Consider the following 17190-nt stretch of genomic DNA (forward strand, 5'->3'; position numbering starts at 1 on the left):
ATTTTATTCTAGGGAAAATGCTTTTCAAGGTGTCTTTGTATTTGGTGTCACCAACACTTTCTACCTTTTGAATTTTAATTATACACAATTTCTGGTCGGTAGTGTTTCGAGAAGGAACAATTCAATAAGACTAAGAATTTTCTGTACTCCTTGGTTTCTGTTTTTATCTGCTGGCCTGATGATACTTGATTTTGTGCTTTTTGATAAAAATTCTAAGAACTCATTAATTTTTGAAAATAAATCATGCTGATTAAATCTTTCCATTTCTAGCAAGGTTCGTGTTATTATCCGGATCACTGGTTTCTGCAGCACTTCCATGTCGCTGAACCAAAAATTAAAAAAAAAAAAAAAACTATAAAAGGAACACTGTTCCCAACCTGTGGGCTATGTCCCCATTGGGGGCTGAAAACCTCTCTCACAGGGGTCCTCTAAGACCATCAGAAAACACAGATATTTACATTATGATTCATAACTAGCAAAATTACAGTTATGAGTGGCAACAAAAATAACTTTATGTTTGGGGGGTCACCACAATGTGGAACTGTCTTAAAGGGCTGCAGCATTAGGGAGGTTGGTAACCACTGCCCTAGAGGACGAGAAGATGGCTCAAAATATAAAAGTTCTTGTTTGCAGGCATAAGGATCTGAGTTCAAACATCCACACAAAAGCTGAAGACATCATAAGACAGTTCTTGTTTCCTAGAATCCCTAGAAGCTTGGGGTCTAGTGAGTTGGGTGGAAGAAAAGGATTGACATTCCAGGTTGTCCTCTGATTTACAGATGTACTATTGAACACACATAACTCATGTTCACACACACACACACAAGGATGCATACATATGCGGACCAAAAATTTAAGTATTTTTGAAAGTAAGTATAATTACAGAAGTTTTCCTCTTCCCTTTCCTTCTTCAAACCTCTCCCATGTACCCCCTTGCTCTCCATTAAATTCATATCTTTTTCTTTACCTGTGCTTACTTCATGTAATATTATTTGTATGGATAGAACATCAGAAAAAATATCAAAGAGCAACTAGATTGTGTTCAGCCTAGTTCCAACTTTTGTCAAGTTTCTCATACTTTACTATCCTGAAACATCTGATATCAACCAAACTATCTGCAGTGATATCCAATAAGTTAAACTATCAGGTCCATTGTCAAATCCCAGCAAATATGAAATAATGTTCAAAAAAATGTGCAAAATTGTGCCTTTGCTGTATATTGTGAAGCTCGGGGTTGAGAGAGAGGGCCTTACTGTTCTATAACAAGACCTGTCATGGGGGAACATGATGTTTTATCATCTAGAGCAGAAGCAGCTCTGATCTGCCTTCCTGACAGTGATGCTTTTCTGTGGTAACTGGAAGGGCATAGGTTCCAACGGAACTACTCCAGACAAGCAGAGCCTTTTTCTTCTTTCCCTGAATGAGGGTCCAGCAGGCGTTTTGCAGAGAGAATTCTACATGTGTTTCAGTAGCAGCAGAATGAACACAACTGTCCCTAAGTTTCTCTCTGACTCTAACAATCCAGGGTTCTGCTTTGTGTCCAGACAAATCCTTAGTTTCTTTAGGGCACACTGCATCTCTGTAAACAAGTACTAATCTTATCTCTAGAAACTAACACCTACACATTGAGGTAGAGCAGGATTGGGTGACTGCATTCTACAGAGTATTTGTATTAGATTTGTTATTTATTCCTAACTAGTTAAATAACTCCCTGTAGGAACCCCGTGGAAGAGCTGGAGAAATGGCTAAATGAGTAAAGCACTTGCCATACAAAACATGTTGGAATTCCCAGAACTCATAAAAAGCCAAACGGCAAAGAGTGTATTTCTGTAACTTTGATGTTGACATGGGGTATCAAGAGAAGAGAATCCCTAGTAGGTCATGGGACAGCTAGCCTAGTATATGCAACAGGAAAACGAAAGAGACAGGTCTTGAACAAGGTGGAAATTAAAGCCAGGCAGCAGAGATTGTTCTCTTACCTCCACATGGACACCATGGGGCATGGATCCCCCACCGCTCAACCCCAACACACACACACACACGCACACGCACACGCACACGCACGCACACACACACACACACACACACACAGAACAATGGCATTCCCTCCATGGATCCTCTTTTCTTTTTCTTTCTCCCAACTTGCCCTTCCTTCTTCTCAATATTTTCTCTTTAATCATCTCTAGAGCATACTTTTTAAAAGAGTTGAGAAAGCTCTGCTAAACACCGTGGAAAAGAATGAATACAGTAATAATAACTGTGGGTACTTAAATGAAGCCATTGCCTTCAGCATATACATAGTGGATAAGAAAAAGGTTCCATAAGCTTGTGTGGTTTGGGTGATTTTCATCCCCCTCTGTTACACCACTCGACATTTAACTTGGAAAATATCCATTAGAGCTTGTGAAAAGCTTAAAAGTTTGCTTTTTCTCCTGATTAGCTCTATGTGTATGTATGTATGTTTGCTTTTATATGTATTTTTCTATGGATTCTTTATTCTTAGCTTTACAGATATTTTAGAATAATTTCAGTAGTGTATTTCTAAATTTTAGTTGTTATTACTCTATGTGGGTGTGTTGTATGTGGGTTGCATGTGTGTGTCACAATGTATATGTGTGTGTGGAGATCAGAGGAGTCTCCTTTCATGTTCAGCTGGATTCTAACAATCAAATTCAGGTCACCAAGTTTGCATAGCCAGCATTTTCATCCACTGAGCTGTGTTACTAACCCATGTTTAGTGGTTTTTTCCTTGGGTATCCTGTTTTAAATTTTTTTTGCCTTCTAGCTTCTTATATATTCTGTTTGTCTAGTTTTATTAGTTTCCATGATTGTACAATAGTGATGATTCTTATTTATCACATGCCAGATTTTAAAGTAGCTATGTATGAATATTAAACTTCTCGTACGAAATGCCAAGGGTAGAAAAGTCTTTTCTCTCCTTGTTGGAGCTTTGAGTTCAGAGTGAGTAGCCTCCAAGATATTTTGAAAAGGAAAGATAAGTTCACTCAGGACTGTCACAGTTATTTTTATAAAACTCTGTTTGTTTCTCAGTTTAATTTCTCTCGTAACACAGCCATAACACAAATAATTGAGACTCTTTTATATTTGCTTAATAATAAGTTTTATAACACAATAACTGAGCAGTTATTAGTCTATTCTTAACCTTCTGTGCTAATTTGGTTTCCTCCCAGTGTACATCCGAGCGATACTTGCATTTTGTCGCTTTCTTCCTCTAGCTCCTTCTTCTGATGTCCCCCGGATCTCTCCTGTGACTCTATCCCCTACTTCCTCCTCCACTGGCTGTCAGGAAGTCTAAGCCTATTCTCTTGGCTGGTCAGCAACTGGCCATAAGCTGCTTTATTGGCATGTAAGGGGACAACTGGGGAGCAGTTTTTACCCAACATTGAGGCAGGAGATTCTCAAGGATTACAACCAGATATGGTAGTTATAGAAATCAGCATTTGATTTACACAATAACCTGATGCCTACACAAGACTCCTATTCTGAGGCCATGAGGAAGACCCTGTGAGCCCAGGATTTGTTTTCCTGGAGTGTCTTAGAGATGTCATACTAAATAGGACATGATTTTTACAAGATCTTGGGAGAAAAAACTGTGATGCTTTCCTCTTGCAGCAGTGATAAGAATAAATATATTTACTTTCTTATGACAAGCAGTCCTGTTTATGGGGTGTACCAGTGGCATAATATCCTTGCCATGGCTGGTTGAAGCCCCTGGCTTAAGCCAATGAAGACACTTTGGAAGAGAGAGAGATGCAGGTCTCACTTGCCAGCATGAGCAGCTCCAGCATAGCTAAGCATGTCAAGTTCAAGTGCATCCATTTCCACAGGTGCAGGATGTATTTTCTCATCAAGCTTAGGTAAGAATCTGTTCCAGTGCTTGATAGCACAGTTGTAGTGTTTGAAAAACCTGCTGTGATTAATCACTGGCCTGTTGTTTTCATACAAATGGAAACCTACTAAAATCTGAAAATGCTAAACAGGTACGAATTCTCAATTAGAACAGCCATGTTTTCCAACGTGTTGTCTTTCTTGATCTGTCTAGTGTTCCTGGGTCAAACACTATGAAGAGGCAAGAGAAAGGAGGTACAGTGAGTAATCAGAGAATCCCCCTAGAATTCTCCTGAGAAAACCAGGCAGCTCTCTGGTATTAATTAGAAAATTGCATATGGCATGGCAAAAACAGAGTATGAGCTTGCAGGGAAACAGTTTAAATGCCACACTGAGCAGGCTTTGACTCATTAGCTGACTAATCTCAGCACTTTGGGTTTGATATCATTTCCCCCTTCTTCTATCACCTAATGTGTTAGTCCTAAGATTCTTGTCTTCAGAGTGCACCAGCTGCCTGTGTGATAAATGGGCTTGCTTAGCCAGTTTTCATTAAAGTGCCTGGGCCAGTATAAAGGATGGAGTTGGAAAGATGTGAAATTTAGCAATTAGTTTTAGGGAATTTGTTTTCCTTCACACAAGCTGTGGATGCTTTCCCTTCAGATACTATCTAGAATGTTCCATAAAAGAAACTAGCCCATAACCCCAATAAAAAAAATAAATAAACAAAAGGAATTTTCTGTCTAGCTTATGTTTGTTTGGTAAATGTAAGCTGAGAGTTAACGCTATGTATTAGGTTGTGGAGAGACAAAGAATGTGGATTGACTTGGGTACATTACTTCTCTGAGAAGCTGAGTTTTAATTACTTGTTGGTCTTTCTTAATCTGAAAACCTCAAATCCCTCCATGTTAAATATCATGTGACCTTGGGTGGCCAGGGTACTTTGTACAGAGTATTCATTTGTGAACAAGTGATGGAGAAAGGGTTAACTTCTGACCCATTCTCTGTTGCCTAATGTTCACTGATAATGATACAGAATTTCATTGTTCTAAATTTCATGATTTCTCATCTATCAACATATCTGAACGCTGGCTCTGTTCTAAAAATCTGTGGTATCTTGTCATTAAAATTGATGGTACATTTTCTAGGGTACATTAAAATTCCTAATAGTCATCTTTTCCTTCTTCTATTTTTTAAATATTTTTATTTTAATTTTTATTAATAATACTTTATTCACTTTGTATCCCCCCACAAGCCCCACCCTCCTCCCCTCCCTTCTTCTAGTTTTCATTCAGACTAGAATGAAGGGTTCTGGAAAGCTTTGCCAGAATGTGGGATTAGTGAGTTTGGAGAGAGCTACTTGCTTGGGCAACCGGGTACTTGTTGAAGACTTGTGGAAAAACATTGGCACATCTGTGAACAGTGGAGACCTGGGGCATTCTAGGGGTTAATTGCATTCTGAAGGATCCTGGCATAAATAACTACTGGCAGAGGAACCACTGAGTGTTCCTTGCTTTACTATTTTCTTCCTAGAGTGGCCAGAGCTTGCTCATGGAGATGGACAAGCTCAGGGCACTGTGAAATCTCTTTCTTTCAAGGCCTCCCTCTTAGCTTTGACTCTATCCATTGGTCATCATAGCCTATAACACACAGAATGAATTCTCTAGCCAAGTTACCATTTGGAAATGGGCTTCATACTGTGATTCTAAGTAATTTTTGCGGCCAATGTCAGGTGCTGTCCTTGATAGAAACCATTATTACTAAGCATGTGAAGTGGTCTACGTATTAGTTTTCTGGATTTTGCTGTGTGTTGTTTGCATTGCAGTTTTGCTTCCCTTTTCTCTCACTGTTGGCGTCTGCAGTGAAGCTAGACAAGCATCTTCACAGTGTCTTGGTGCCATCTTATCAGCAGTGTATGGAAAATAAGGAGATGCATGCATGCTTCAACACATTTGGATGGTGAAATCTGTTAACTTAGCATAAAATTTCCCAGAGCTTTTCATCTAATATGCAATGTAACATCTGAGATGGTGATATGGGTAGAGAAAAGAAATGCCTAAATGCATTTGTTCATGGAACTTTCTCTTCTGAATTAAATTATCTCTTCGCTAGGCCAATATGTCCTGGGGGGGGGGAACATAATAGGCATATCCACTGTCTAACACAAACAATAGAAGAACACCATATAAAGCTTCATACTGGTCCTGGAATCTAAAGTAGCCAGATTCATCTACTTTCTAGTTATGTGAACATACAGAAATTATAACTTTGATAAGACTCAGTTTCTTTATATGTGAAAAAATGCATTCACTCATATACTTCTTTGACATTTAAGAAAAATAAATTAATAGAAACTTCTTTACAAGAAGAAATAAAGGAAAATGGAAGAATTCATTATTGCCATTAATGCTTTATTACTTATTGAGTTGTATGAATTCATAGTATAGTAATATTCTAAGCCAGAGATTTGGGGGAAATTCCAGGATCTTCACCTTTGTGTTGTAATATCTGCTTGCATTCATCTTTCTTTACATACATCAGCACCTGCTCGACCAGGTATCTCAACTTTTATTATTTTAATACCAAATTTAGTGTGGTTATATAAACCACCATGGGGATTTAGGTCAAACAAATACACATTGGAGTCCAAATTTATCATTTTTAGTCTGTGTAACTTTGGGTGAAACGGTCAGCATTTCTGAGATGACATTAATCTGTGCATTAAGAAAAATATTTTTGTCTGTTAATTGAGTCATTCTTGTAATCATCTTTCACTTCCTCCTGTATATGGTTTATGTTATGCCTTGAATTATAAAGAACTTGCCTTCAGGTTTCTCGCATGCTGTAGTTAGACTCCCAGGTTTGGAAATTGACACATACCCTATGTCGTGTTGTATGCAGTGAAATAGCAATGAAGAGGTGAATCCTCCCATAATCTAGAATTAACTGTTTTATTTCATTTTTTTTTTTCTGGGGCTGGATAGGAGGTGAATGTGATCAGAGAAAGAACATTAGAGGGGATTTGTAGAAGCTAAGGGAAAAAAGGTCAAAATTGTCCTTAACTCCAGGAATTGTATAGCAATATCCAAGGACTCTAGAAACTGAAGGTAGCTGACTAGGGAAGAGGGGTGAATGGATAGCTGCAAATTACGGGGGGTCAGGTAGTGCAAGGAACATCATAACACAAGGGGCGGAGTGAGAAGGGGCAGAGAACGACCTTTGGTGGAGATTGGGCTTCACCTGCTAAATTGTAATGGCGAATGGCATAGTCCTACTTGCAAATTACACAGTTATTCATGTGATGTTGAGGTAGAAAAACTGGAAAAGGGTGAGGTCAGAATCAAGAGTATCTCATAGAAGGCAAGGTGGATGGGCTCTGAGATAAAGTAGAGGCACTGAGCATGGAGAAGCAATGAATTTGACCGTCTGTTTAGGAAATCTATCACAGGACTCCGAGACATATTAAATAGTGAAGGTAGAAGAGAGAAAATAGGGATTAAATAATGCTTTTGTTTTGACTAATTGGATAAAGGAAGTATGTAGAATGAATTAAAATTGCTTTTCTATGCAACTCATTAGTAGAGCATTTGTCTATCTCGTGTGAAGCCTTGCATATGATTTCTGCCTCCCCTTCCCCAAAAGCAAAGAGGGGAAAAGATGAAGAGTCTAATACAGAAATAGAAATCTAAAACTCTTCCCTGTAGTACGAGCTGTGAGTGTGGATAGGGTTGCTCAGAAAAAGGAAGAATACAGAGGACGGAGGCATAGGATCCACTCTCACAGCTCAGGACTTTGAGGGAAACTGGGGACCTGCTGAGAGCAGGAGGTAGCAAGTTCCATCACAGGGTTTGCCTCGTAGTGTTATTTCCAATTTTAACTCAGGCTAAATAATTCTCATCCAAGGGAGTGATATACTCCATGTGCAAAAAGATGTAGCCTTCCACCCAAGATTGAGTTTGTCAAGCACCGGCTACTTCAAAGGTAGCACGATACATAATCAACACTTTGACCATAGGAAGGAAAAGCAAACTGAAAACAACCAGAGGCAGCACATGACCCTAGGAGTCATGAGGTCTTGAACTTCAGCTTCTAGAAAAAGAAACAAAAACAAAAACAGTGTTTATTTGTGCACTTTCTAGACGTGGCAATTTTAGAAATACGAGTGATTTAAAAAACTAAGCTACTTTTTGCCATTTTACAGTATTACAGTTCTGGAAAATATAAAACCTGTTCACTTCTGTCTCTTGCCACTAGATGGTAGAAGCGGCCGAACTGACGATTCTGCTAGCTTCTGTCCTTATGGGAAGAAGCTGAGATTTGAGAGGCAAAAATTGAAAAGCGTGTAGTGAATAAAGACACCAGAAAGAGTTGGCAGAATTTTGCATACTTGTGATACTGCATTTTGTTCTCTGCCCAGGCCTGGTAAGAGGAGGTGGTTGAATGGTCCATGGTCTGGAAAAATGTGTACTGAACCAGAGCACAGAAGCTCTGGTTGGAATTCTAGGCAAATGAAACCAATCTTGCCTTAAGTTCTCTTAATTGAAAAGGGTCACGGCAGCTTATCCTGATATCTTAATTTTTTAAGCCAGATGAAAATAAAGAAAAAAATTAAGGTGAATGAAACTTTTATTTGCCCGTCACAATTCAAGAATTCTCTCTAGGGAATAGGAAGATAGCTCTGTGCACCTTGTAAGCAAGAAAGCGTGAGTTTTTCTCAGTGTCAGCCTATCCCGTTAGAGGCCTACGACAGTGAGAGAGCCTGTCTGGGAAGAGTTTCATGGCAGTCCTGAGGTTGCCTGGCTTACTTTTACATGTGCATTAAAAGAAAAAGGAAAAAGAATTGTCAATAGAGTAAAGTTCACAATGGGTTTATTATGGCTTTTTAAAGATGGGTTAGGATTCAGGCACTCTACCCAAAGCTTGGTGCCAAAATCCTTATGAAAGAAGAGGGAGATAGAAAGACCTGGAAGGAACAGGAACTCCACAAGGAGAATAACAGAGCCAAAATACCTGTGCCCAGTGGGGCCTGCAGAGACCAATAAATAGTCCAACCAAAGACCATGCATGGAGAGGACCTATACCCCCTGTTCAAAGGAAGCCCATCGGCTGCTGTGTTTTTAAGCAGGTTCTCTAGTAAAGGGTACAGGGGCTGTCTCTGCCATGAACTCACTGGCTGGCTCTCTGATCACCTCCCTTTAGGGGATGCAGCCTTGCCAGGTCACAGAGGAAGATGATGCAGCCAGTCCTGATGAGAACTGATAATTAGGGTCAAATAAAATGGGATGAGGTTCTCTCCTATCAGGGAAAGGGCATAGGGGGAGAAGAGTGAAGGTTGGTGGGACTGGGAGGAGAAAAGGGAGGGGGGTACAGCGGGGATACAAACTGAATGAATTGTAATAAATAAATATATAAATAAAATTAAATTTAAAAAGAAAGATGGATTAGAGGATAGTACTCAAAACTTCTGTTTCTTTCATCTACACAATTGTAAAAATATTGATTTTAAAGAGATATTAGATGACTTGGGTGTCAATTAACCCTTTCACAGGGGTCACCTAAGACCATCATGCAAACACAGTTACTTACACTGTGATTTATAACATTTCAGTTATGAAGTAGCAATAAAAGTGATTTTATGGTTGCAGGTCACCACAAAATAGGAACTGTATTAGGAGCTCTAACATTAGCAAGGTTGAGAACCACTGCTTTAGTACATAATAGGGAAGGACTAAATCTGTCGTAAGGATTATTAGAGATCATACACTTTGACAAGGTCAAATGAAGTATAGCCATTGAATTGGGGGCATGCAACTGGGTTTTCTTTATGCCAAATAAGAATTTACTAAAGCACAAAGAAACATACTCTTTTGGAAGCTCTAGGAGATATAAAGACTTATGTGTTATTATTCCCCCTTTATGGCTGAACAAAACGAATACAAAGATTAGGAAGCTGTTGTGTGTTCACAATTACAGCTTGAAAGATATTGAGCACAAATCCAACTAGTGAGACAACCGAGTTCTCATTTTTAGATTGTTGTATTACCAGCAAATGAATGCCATGTCATCACAAGACAGAAGGGACAACTTAAATAAAACCGTGCTTTTTGTAGGGCACCTGACCCTTAAATACTTGCAAAATAAATAAGTAAATAGAGTAGAATTGAAACAGAATATATCATAATGATACTCATGTCTCTGTGTAGGTATACACTGGATCATATTGCCACATGTATATCTTGCTGTGAGGAAGAGTAAGGATACCAGAAGGACACTGAGCTGGCCCAGCTTCCCCAAAGTCTAAGTGATGAAGGCAGAGAACAGAAAGAAAATAGTATGCCCAGAGAAGGAAATTCAAGGATGCCAAACCCCTGCTCAGATGTAGCCCATAGACTCATTCTCCAAGTGGGCTTCCTAGTAAGGGGAGCAGGGACTGTCTCTGGCATGAATTCAGTGGCAGGCTCTGATAACCTCCCTCTAAGGCTTACAGCCTTGCCAGGTCACAGAGGAAGTCAATGCAGACAGTCTTGATGAGACCTGATAGGCTAGGGTCAGATAGAATGGCAGGAGGTCTTCCTTAAAGGAAGACTTAAAGGAGGACTTAAAGGAGGGGCATAGAGGGAGAAGAGGGAGGATGGGTGGGATTAGGAGGAGACAAGGGAGAAGGCCACAGCCAGGATAAAAGGTGAATAAATTGTAATAAATAATAATAATTAATAAAAAATGCTAAGAAAAAATAAACAAAACAGAACCTGCACATGCCTTTAATCCCACTACTGGAGGTGGGGGAGGGAAAAGCAGAGGTAGGTAAAACTCTGTGATTTGAGGCCAGCCTAGTCTACAAAGGGAGTCCACAACAGCCAGGGCTACATGGAGAAACCCTGTCTTGAAACAAACAAACAAACAAGAAGAAGAAGAAGAGGAAGAGGAGGAGGAGGAGGAGGAGGAGCAGACTGCGATTCTTTTATAGGGGATTTCTCCTTTTGCTGCCTGTGGTGGCTGCATTATTAAAGATTAAGTTATGTAAAGCCGTGGTTCTCAGACTTCAGTAGGATTTGAATCATGCAAATGGCCCATCCTCCTTATAGCCTGAGGCTCTTTATTCCTAGATATCAGTAGGTGACTAACACATTGACTTTGGAGAACTTTGGATGCTGAAATCCATTTACTGAGTAATTGCCATGTAAGTGACAAGCACTCTGTATACGAAACGAGAAATAATAAAATAGATAAGAGCTTAAGTCCTGTTCCGTGAAGAACTTAAATTCTATTTGTGACAACCATGAGAGGGGTGTAAATAATTTACATCAGAAGCTATAGAAGCTGAATATATAAACTGAGTAAGTACAAATAGCATTTCATAGTGCTATTTTTGCTTGCACTGGTAGAAGAAGTTGAAGAAAAACCATATAACGTATATTCAAGAGAGAATTAGGGGGAGTGGAGGTGAATATAATCAAGACACATGTGAATTAATAAAATATTTTAAATTGAAAATTATATATATTATATGTATATATATATATATTATATATATAATATAAAAATACATGATAGGGAAAGTGGAAGTGACTTTTGCCCTCTGTCAAAGGAGCAGCCTGCATGTAATAGGCGGATTTAACACAGCTGGTACTCTGGGAAGGGTTCTCCAGGCCAAAAGTCTCCTGAAGGAACATGATTAGTTACTTGTGCGTTGACAACCTTTAGTGTGTTAGGGCTTCTTGCCAGTTTTGGATCATAGGCTCATTTCAAATATACTCAAGAGATGCTTATTAAAGTCATTTTTACATATAGGCCAACAAGGTGGACCAGCAGGTAAAAGCGCTAATTGCCAAAAGCAATTGAGTTCAATACCCAGGACCCATGTGGTGGAAGGAAAGAACTGACTCCTGAAAGTTATCTTCTGGCCTACACACGTGTGTCATGTCATGTGCATGCCTAAGTACCTAAGCAGGCTCGTATAGCAAAGTCCATCTACATACACACTACTCAGGAAAATAGCCATGCAATGTGGACCTTAATGGCCAATAAACAGTTGGACATATATAGAAGACTAGGCCACTTATGAAAGAGTCAGTTTTAAATAACAACTGAACATCAGGGCTGGCACTGTGGAGAATTTCTATTTTTCAACTCTTCCCAGTGTATGTGAAGGAATTTATTCAACAAAATAAATAGCTTTGTTGGTAGTATAAGTTTCCAGCGAACCGTAAGACATTTGTATGTATGACCAGTTTTTAATTATTAATAAGTAACAAAACTTTTAAAATAACTTTTCTAAAATGAGTATTAATTTCTCTCTGAAGAGCATTGATAGCTGAAATAAGGCTGTCCACTCAATACACAGTAGTGCCATCTGCCTGCTCCTGGGATATATCTTCAAAATCCCCTCTGACTGCCTGAAGCAACAGTTCCCAGTCCTATATTTACTGGGTATCTCTGTGGATAGGTACTTATAAAGTCTAACTTACAAATCAGTCACAATTAGAAGCAAAAACAACTAATAAAATAGAGCAAACATCCCATATTTGTTATAAAATACATTATCAAGTCCACAGCAGTTTTTTGTAATAAAACTGTTAGCATCATTACTTTTGTGGCTTGGGGCCATTATTAAGTAGAATAATGGTTATTGGAACATAAGTGCTACAATTCTATGGCAGGCAATCTGATAAATTGTGCTACTAAATGGATACATACCCATCAGTGCAGTGCTGATGTGGTGAATTCTCTTAGATGCTTCTTTTTCAGCGCAGGGTAGTGTGATGGGAGGAGATATTATGGGTAAGGATTGATGTTATTAGTGTAAGTGTGTCAGCGGAATCGTAATTAGATAGCCCTAAGCCCAGAGTATACATTTGTGTCCTGAATATAGTAATAAATACATTTAGAGTGGCCACTAAAGTAAAGGAGTCTGTTCCTTATCGGCTTATATCATCTTATACTTAAAAGTTCCCCTCATCCCAACTCGCTCTTTTCCCAATTCCTGCTTCTCTGTCCTCCACTTTCCTTTCCTTTTATTTTGCTCATTCTCGCTCGTTAGCTCTTTAGAATGATCAATGAACAGCAATGTATGAGAGAGACAGGAGCTAAGGGAAGTGTCAGTGTGAGACTCTCAGACCTCAGTGTGATCAGAAGGAAAGCTCACTCACAGAATTGTCCTATCAAGAACAAAGGGAGGAGAGATGGCTCCGAGGGCTGCAGAGTGCAGCATTAGGAACTGGGAAGTTCACTTCAGGGAGAGTGGCAGCAACTGAGAGTTCTTCTGCAGAAGGACAAACAGGCTCAGGACAGGGTTAAAGTCAGGCCAAATGTGAAGATCAAAGGCAAGAGTGAGGTCCCCTTTGGAGAATAGCCAGCTCAGGTAAACATGGTAGGTCTTGTATGAAAAGTATATAAAACAAAACAAAACAAAAAAAAGTATCCTATACACTTACTGTGAGCTTGGAGTCCTCAAGTGTAAACAACAAGGAGACCAAGAGTCCATGCAAATTCACAAAAGAAAATTTTAATACTTTCTTCAAAGACAAAGCAGTAGGTTTCCTGTAATTATTCTCTTCATATTCAAAACAGAAGCAGAACCTGCTCAGCGCGGAGTTGGTGATGTAGTTCTGTTGTTAATTTGCTAACATATATGAAGCCCTGGGTCTCACCCCTTCATGGTGGCACACTCCTATAATCCCACATCTTGTGAGATGGAAGCAAGAGGATCATAAGTCTAAGACCATTTTCAGACACATAATGAGTTCAGGCCCATCCTGGAGTATATGGGATTCTGCCTCTTAGAGTGAGGTGGAGTAGGGAGAAGAATAGAAAGACCAAAACAAAGGAAAAAAAGAAGGGAGGGAGGAAAAGTGAAGGGAGGGAGAGACAAAGAAAGAGGAAGGCTACAAAATCCAACAAGCATACATACTCAGTAGACTATTTATATAGATGATACAGATAAGTGATAGGATTTAGAGCTATACTTTTAACATTTTTAAGTTATTAGCTCTTTGAGAAATTAAAAATTATGTTAAAAATTATATTCTTTTTGTCAAATAAAACTTGCAATCTATACCGAAAATCTGAATATAATTTCAGGCAGAAATGGATCACATGAAGCCATATATGGACTCTAAGAGCCAGAGTTGAGGTTAAGAATATCAGGATGGAATGAATTTCAAGTTCCCTTTCAGCCCTGAAAATTTACGATTCTCATTTCTCTGGCTCAGACTTTTCGCTTGGTTAAAGAATTCTTTGCTCTTCTCTAAAAGAAACACTTTGTAAATGTCAGAAAAATAAAAAATTGCATTCCCAGTTCTTTGCCTGCACAAAGTATGTCCAGCTTACAGCAGGCCTTGCAAGTACCAACAGGCTGGGTTCAGGCTCTCAGCAATGCAGAGTTCTCCCTGAACACAACCCTTTCTCTCCACCTTTCATGTATTATCCAAGGCAATTTTCTCTTTATTAGTGTCTCAAGCCTTTACAGGTGATACAAAAGCAGTGAGAGCCTGCATCTCTAAATTTGAAGTCCAACTACCTAGGATTGTTTTCTTTATATTGAATAAAAGCCTCATCCCAGCTGAGAACTGCTTTCAAATTACCTCCATCAACCTGCTAAAATCATGATGCTGTTTCCATAGATTTCCAGCACAGGGGATTTCCAATATATGAAAAGACTGTTCATAGAAATACCAGTTATAAATTGAACACTATATATTTATTTTTTCATCGGGGTCGCAAAGGTGCAATTGAATTGGATCCATCTTTTCTCTGTACCATTAAGGATATTGACAGATTCAGAGATGCTAGGTCTGAAGTTTTGAGGATAGCTAGCTTATAACATTTCCCCTTCTGCTCCGGGGCAGAGTGAGCTGTTTATAAATCATGCTGCAAAGATGATGAATTGGATGTCTCCAACTCAATTAGCTTAATGTGGGAAGGAGGCTCTCCAGGTTCTGCAGCCTCTGTTTTACTCATCCTCGGAGCAGACTGTTACATAAAATGTGGCTGAGTACTAACGTCTGAGTCTCGAAGAAACGAAGTTGGTGTTTTTCACTTCAGTGTCCAGTGTCATCTTGTATTCCATGGCTTTGGGTTGGATCCAGAGCCACTGAGTGTCGCTCCTTACGGAGATTTATGCTGCAGCCAGCTTTACCTTGCTGTCCTTCTGCTTTCTGACTGGGCTAAGAAAGTAGCCTGACAGAATTGCTGCTGTTGCTGGGTGATTTAATTGGGGGGGGGGGATCTCAGCAATTTAAGGGAAAGGGGAAGCCAGAGACAAAGTTGTTTCCCTGTGAAACAAAAGCTCACCTGAGATGGGCCTTTCTGAAGCACATACTGACAGTCTGGAGAGCTTTCGACACTCCCATCTCACTTCAGTAGAGAAATGTATGGAAGGAACTGACTATGGAGTTGTTTGATTTTGTTTTTGTTTTTTAATATACTGACACTTCTGTACTGTCTGTGTTAAAGAAAGCACTTTGGAGTTAAATATTCCTTACATGGAATGTTTTATTTTTTTTCCCATTGCACATGTTTTAGTACTCTTAGCTGAGGATTGCTTCTGCTTTCCCCTCTTGTCTTTTACTCTGTTGGTCCTCACTTTGCCTTTTATCACAGTAGTTTGATTTGCAAAGTTTTATGTATTTACCATTAGTAACATACTGTTGTAAAATACAGCAACTTGTGGAATGACTAACTATAGCTATTTAACATTTATGTTAGTTCCTATGATTAACATTTTTATGGTGAGAATTCTTCCTAATCTACCCTCATAGAATTTTCTAAGAATACAATATATTGTTAACTATAATCACTGTGCTACCCAATAGACTGTTAAAATTATTCCTATTGTGTAAGTGTAATTTTGCTTCCCCTGACCAGCATTATTCCAACTTTGAGCCTCATTCCCAAACACTATGGTTTCTGGTAACTGCCCCTATGGGTGCTGACTCTGTAAGGTAAACTATTTCAGAGTCTATATCTGAGATAAGTCAGCTTTGCCTTTCAGTGAATGGTTATTTATTTTAGCTAAAATAACATCTCTCAGTTTCATCAATGTCTCTGCAAATGGCAGAATGCCTGTCTTCTTTCTTAATGACTGGATGATAGCCCATTGTATATATTATAAATAATTTCTGTAATCCATTCACAAATTGAAGGTCATTAGATACATTTCATACCCTATCGTGAATAACACAGCAAAAACCATTCATGTGAGAACATCTTTTGGGCATACTGATTTTCTTTTCTTTGGATAAATAATGCAAAGTATGATTGGAGTGCCATCTAGCAGTTCTAAATTTTATGGGCTGAGCATCCTCCATACTGTTTTCCATGTTGTTGTGTTGATTTTACATTTCCACTAACACTGCAAAGTGTTCTCTTCCTATATATTTGCACCAGCATTTACCCTTTACCTTTGTTCAGTCTGTGCTGGAGGCTGAACTCAGGAAGGACTCCACCACTGCGGTAAGTCCCTGCTCCTGTCTAGCACCTTGATGACAGCCCTTGTGCTTCTAAGGGTGGGAAATGATAGCTTATCCTGGTTTCAATTTGCATTCTTGATTCTGACATTTTCTGTGCATTTGCTGGCCATTTGTATGTCTTCTTTCATGAAATGCCTTCTCAAGTATTTTACTCATTTCTTTTTAAATGAGGTTGTTTTCTTGATACTAAAAGTTTCCAATAGATTTTGGATATTAAGTCCTCAGCATAATGTTTGCATTTTTTTTGATATGTAGGTTTTTTTTCAATTTGCTGATTTTTTCTTTTTGTGTGGAAGCTGTTAGTGTGGAAGCTGTTAGTTTGTTATGATCACATTTGCATAGCTTTGCTTTTAAGCCTTGCCTTTGGGGTCATATAAAAAATCCCAAAATTATTTTATGTCTTTTTATTTCTCCTCTTCACAATTTATTCATTATATATCCCGATTGAAGCCCTGTTCCACAACCCCCCTAGTCCCACCCTCCCACCTTCTTCACCAATCCCCTTCCCCTAGTCCACTGAAAGGTGTAGTTCTCCACTATTGCCATCTGCCCATAGCTTGTTAAGTCTCATCAGGACTGCTTGCATCCTTTTCCTCAGTGGCCTGGCAAGGCTGCATCATCAGGGATGAGTGATCAGAGAGCAGTCAACTGAGTTCATGATAGAAGCAGCCCCTGCTCCCCGCCCTCAGAGATCCACATGGAGACTGAGCTGCCAGTCAGCCACATCTGAGCAGGGCATCCAGGTCCTCTCCATGCATGGTCCTCCATTGCTGCATCAGTCTCTGCAGGGTGCCCTGGGTTCAGATCTTTTAGTTTTGTTGGTCTCTTTGTGGGGCTTCTGTCCCCTCCATGTTCCTCTAATCTCACTCCTCCC

The 17190-nt window shown here is 39.3% G+C and overlaps 1 protein-coding gene across 9 annotated transcripts in view; it reads left to right on the plus strand.

Moving 5' to 3' along the window:
* Dlg2 (discs large MAGUK scaffold protein 2) overlaps positions 1 to 17190 on the plus strand; it is a 1446492-nt gene that overhangs the window by 538731 nt on the left and 890571 nt on the right. The window lies entirely within an intron of this gene.

The sequence above is a fragment of the Psammomys obesus genome, unplaced genomic scaffold (genome assembly GCF_907164565.1).
Source record: "Psammomys obesus unplaced genomic scaffold, mPsaObe1.curated_primary_1811, whole genome shotgun sequence".
NCBI classification, from domain to species: domain Eukaryota; kingdom Metazoa; phylum Chordata; class Mammalia; order Rodentia; family Muridae; genus Psammomys; species Psammomys obesus.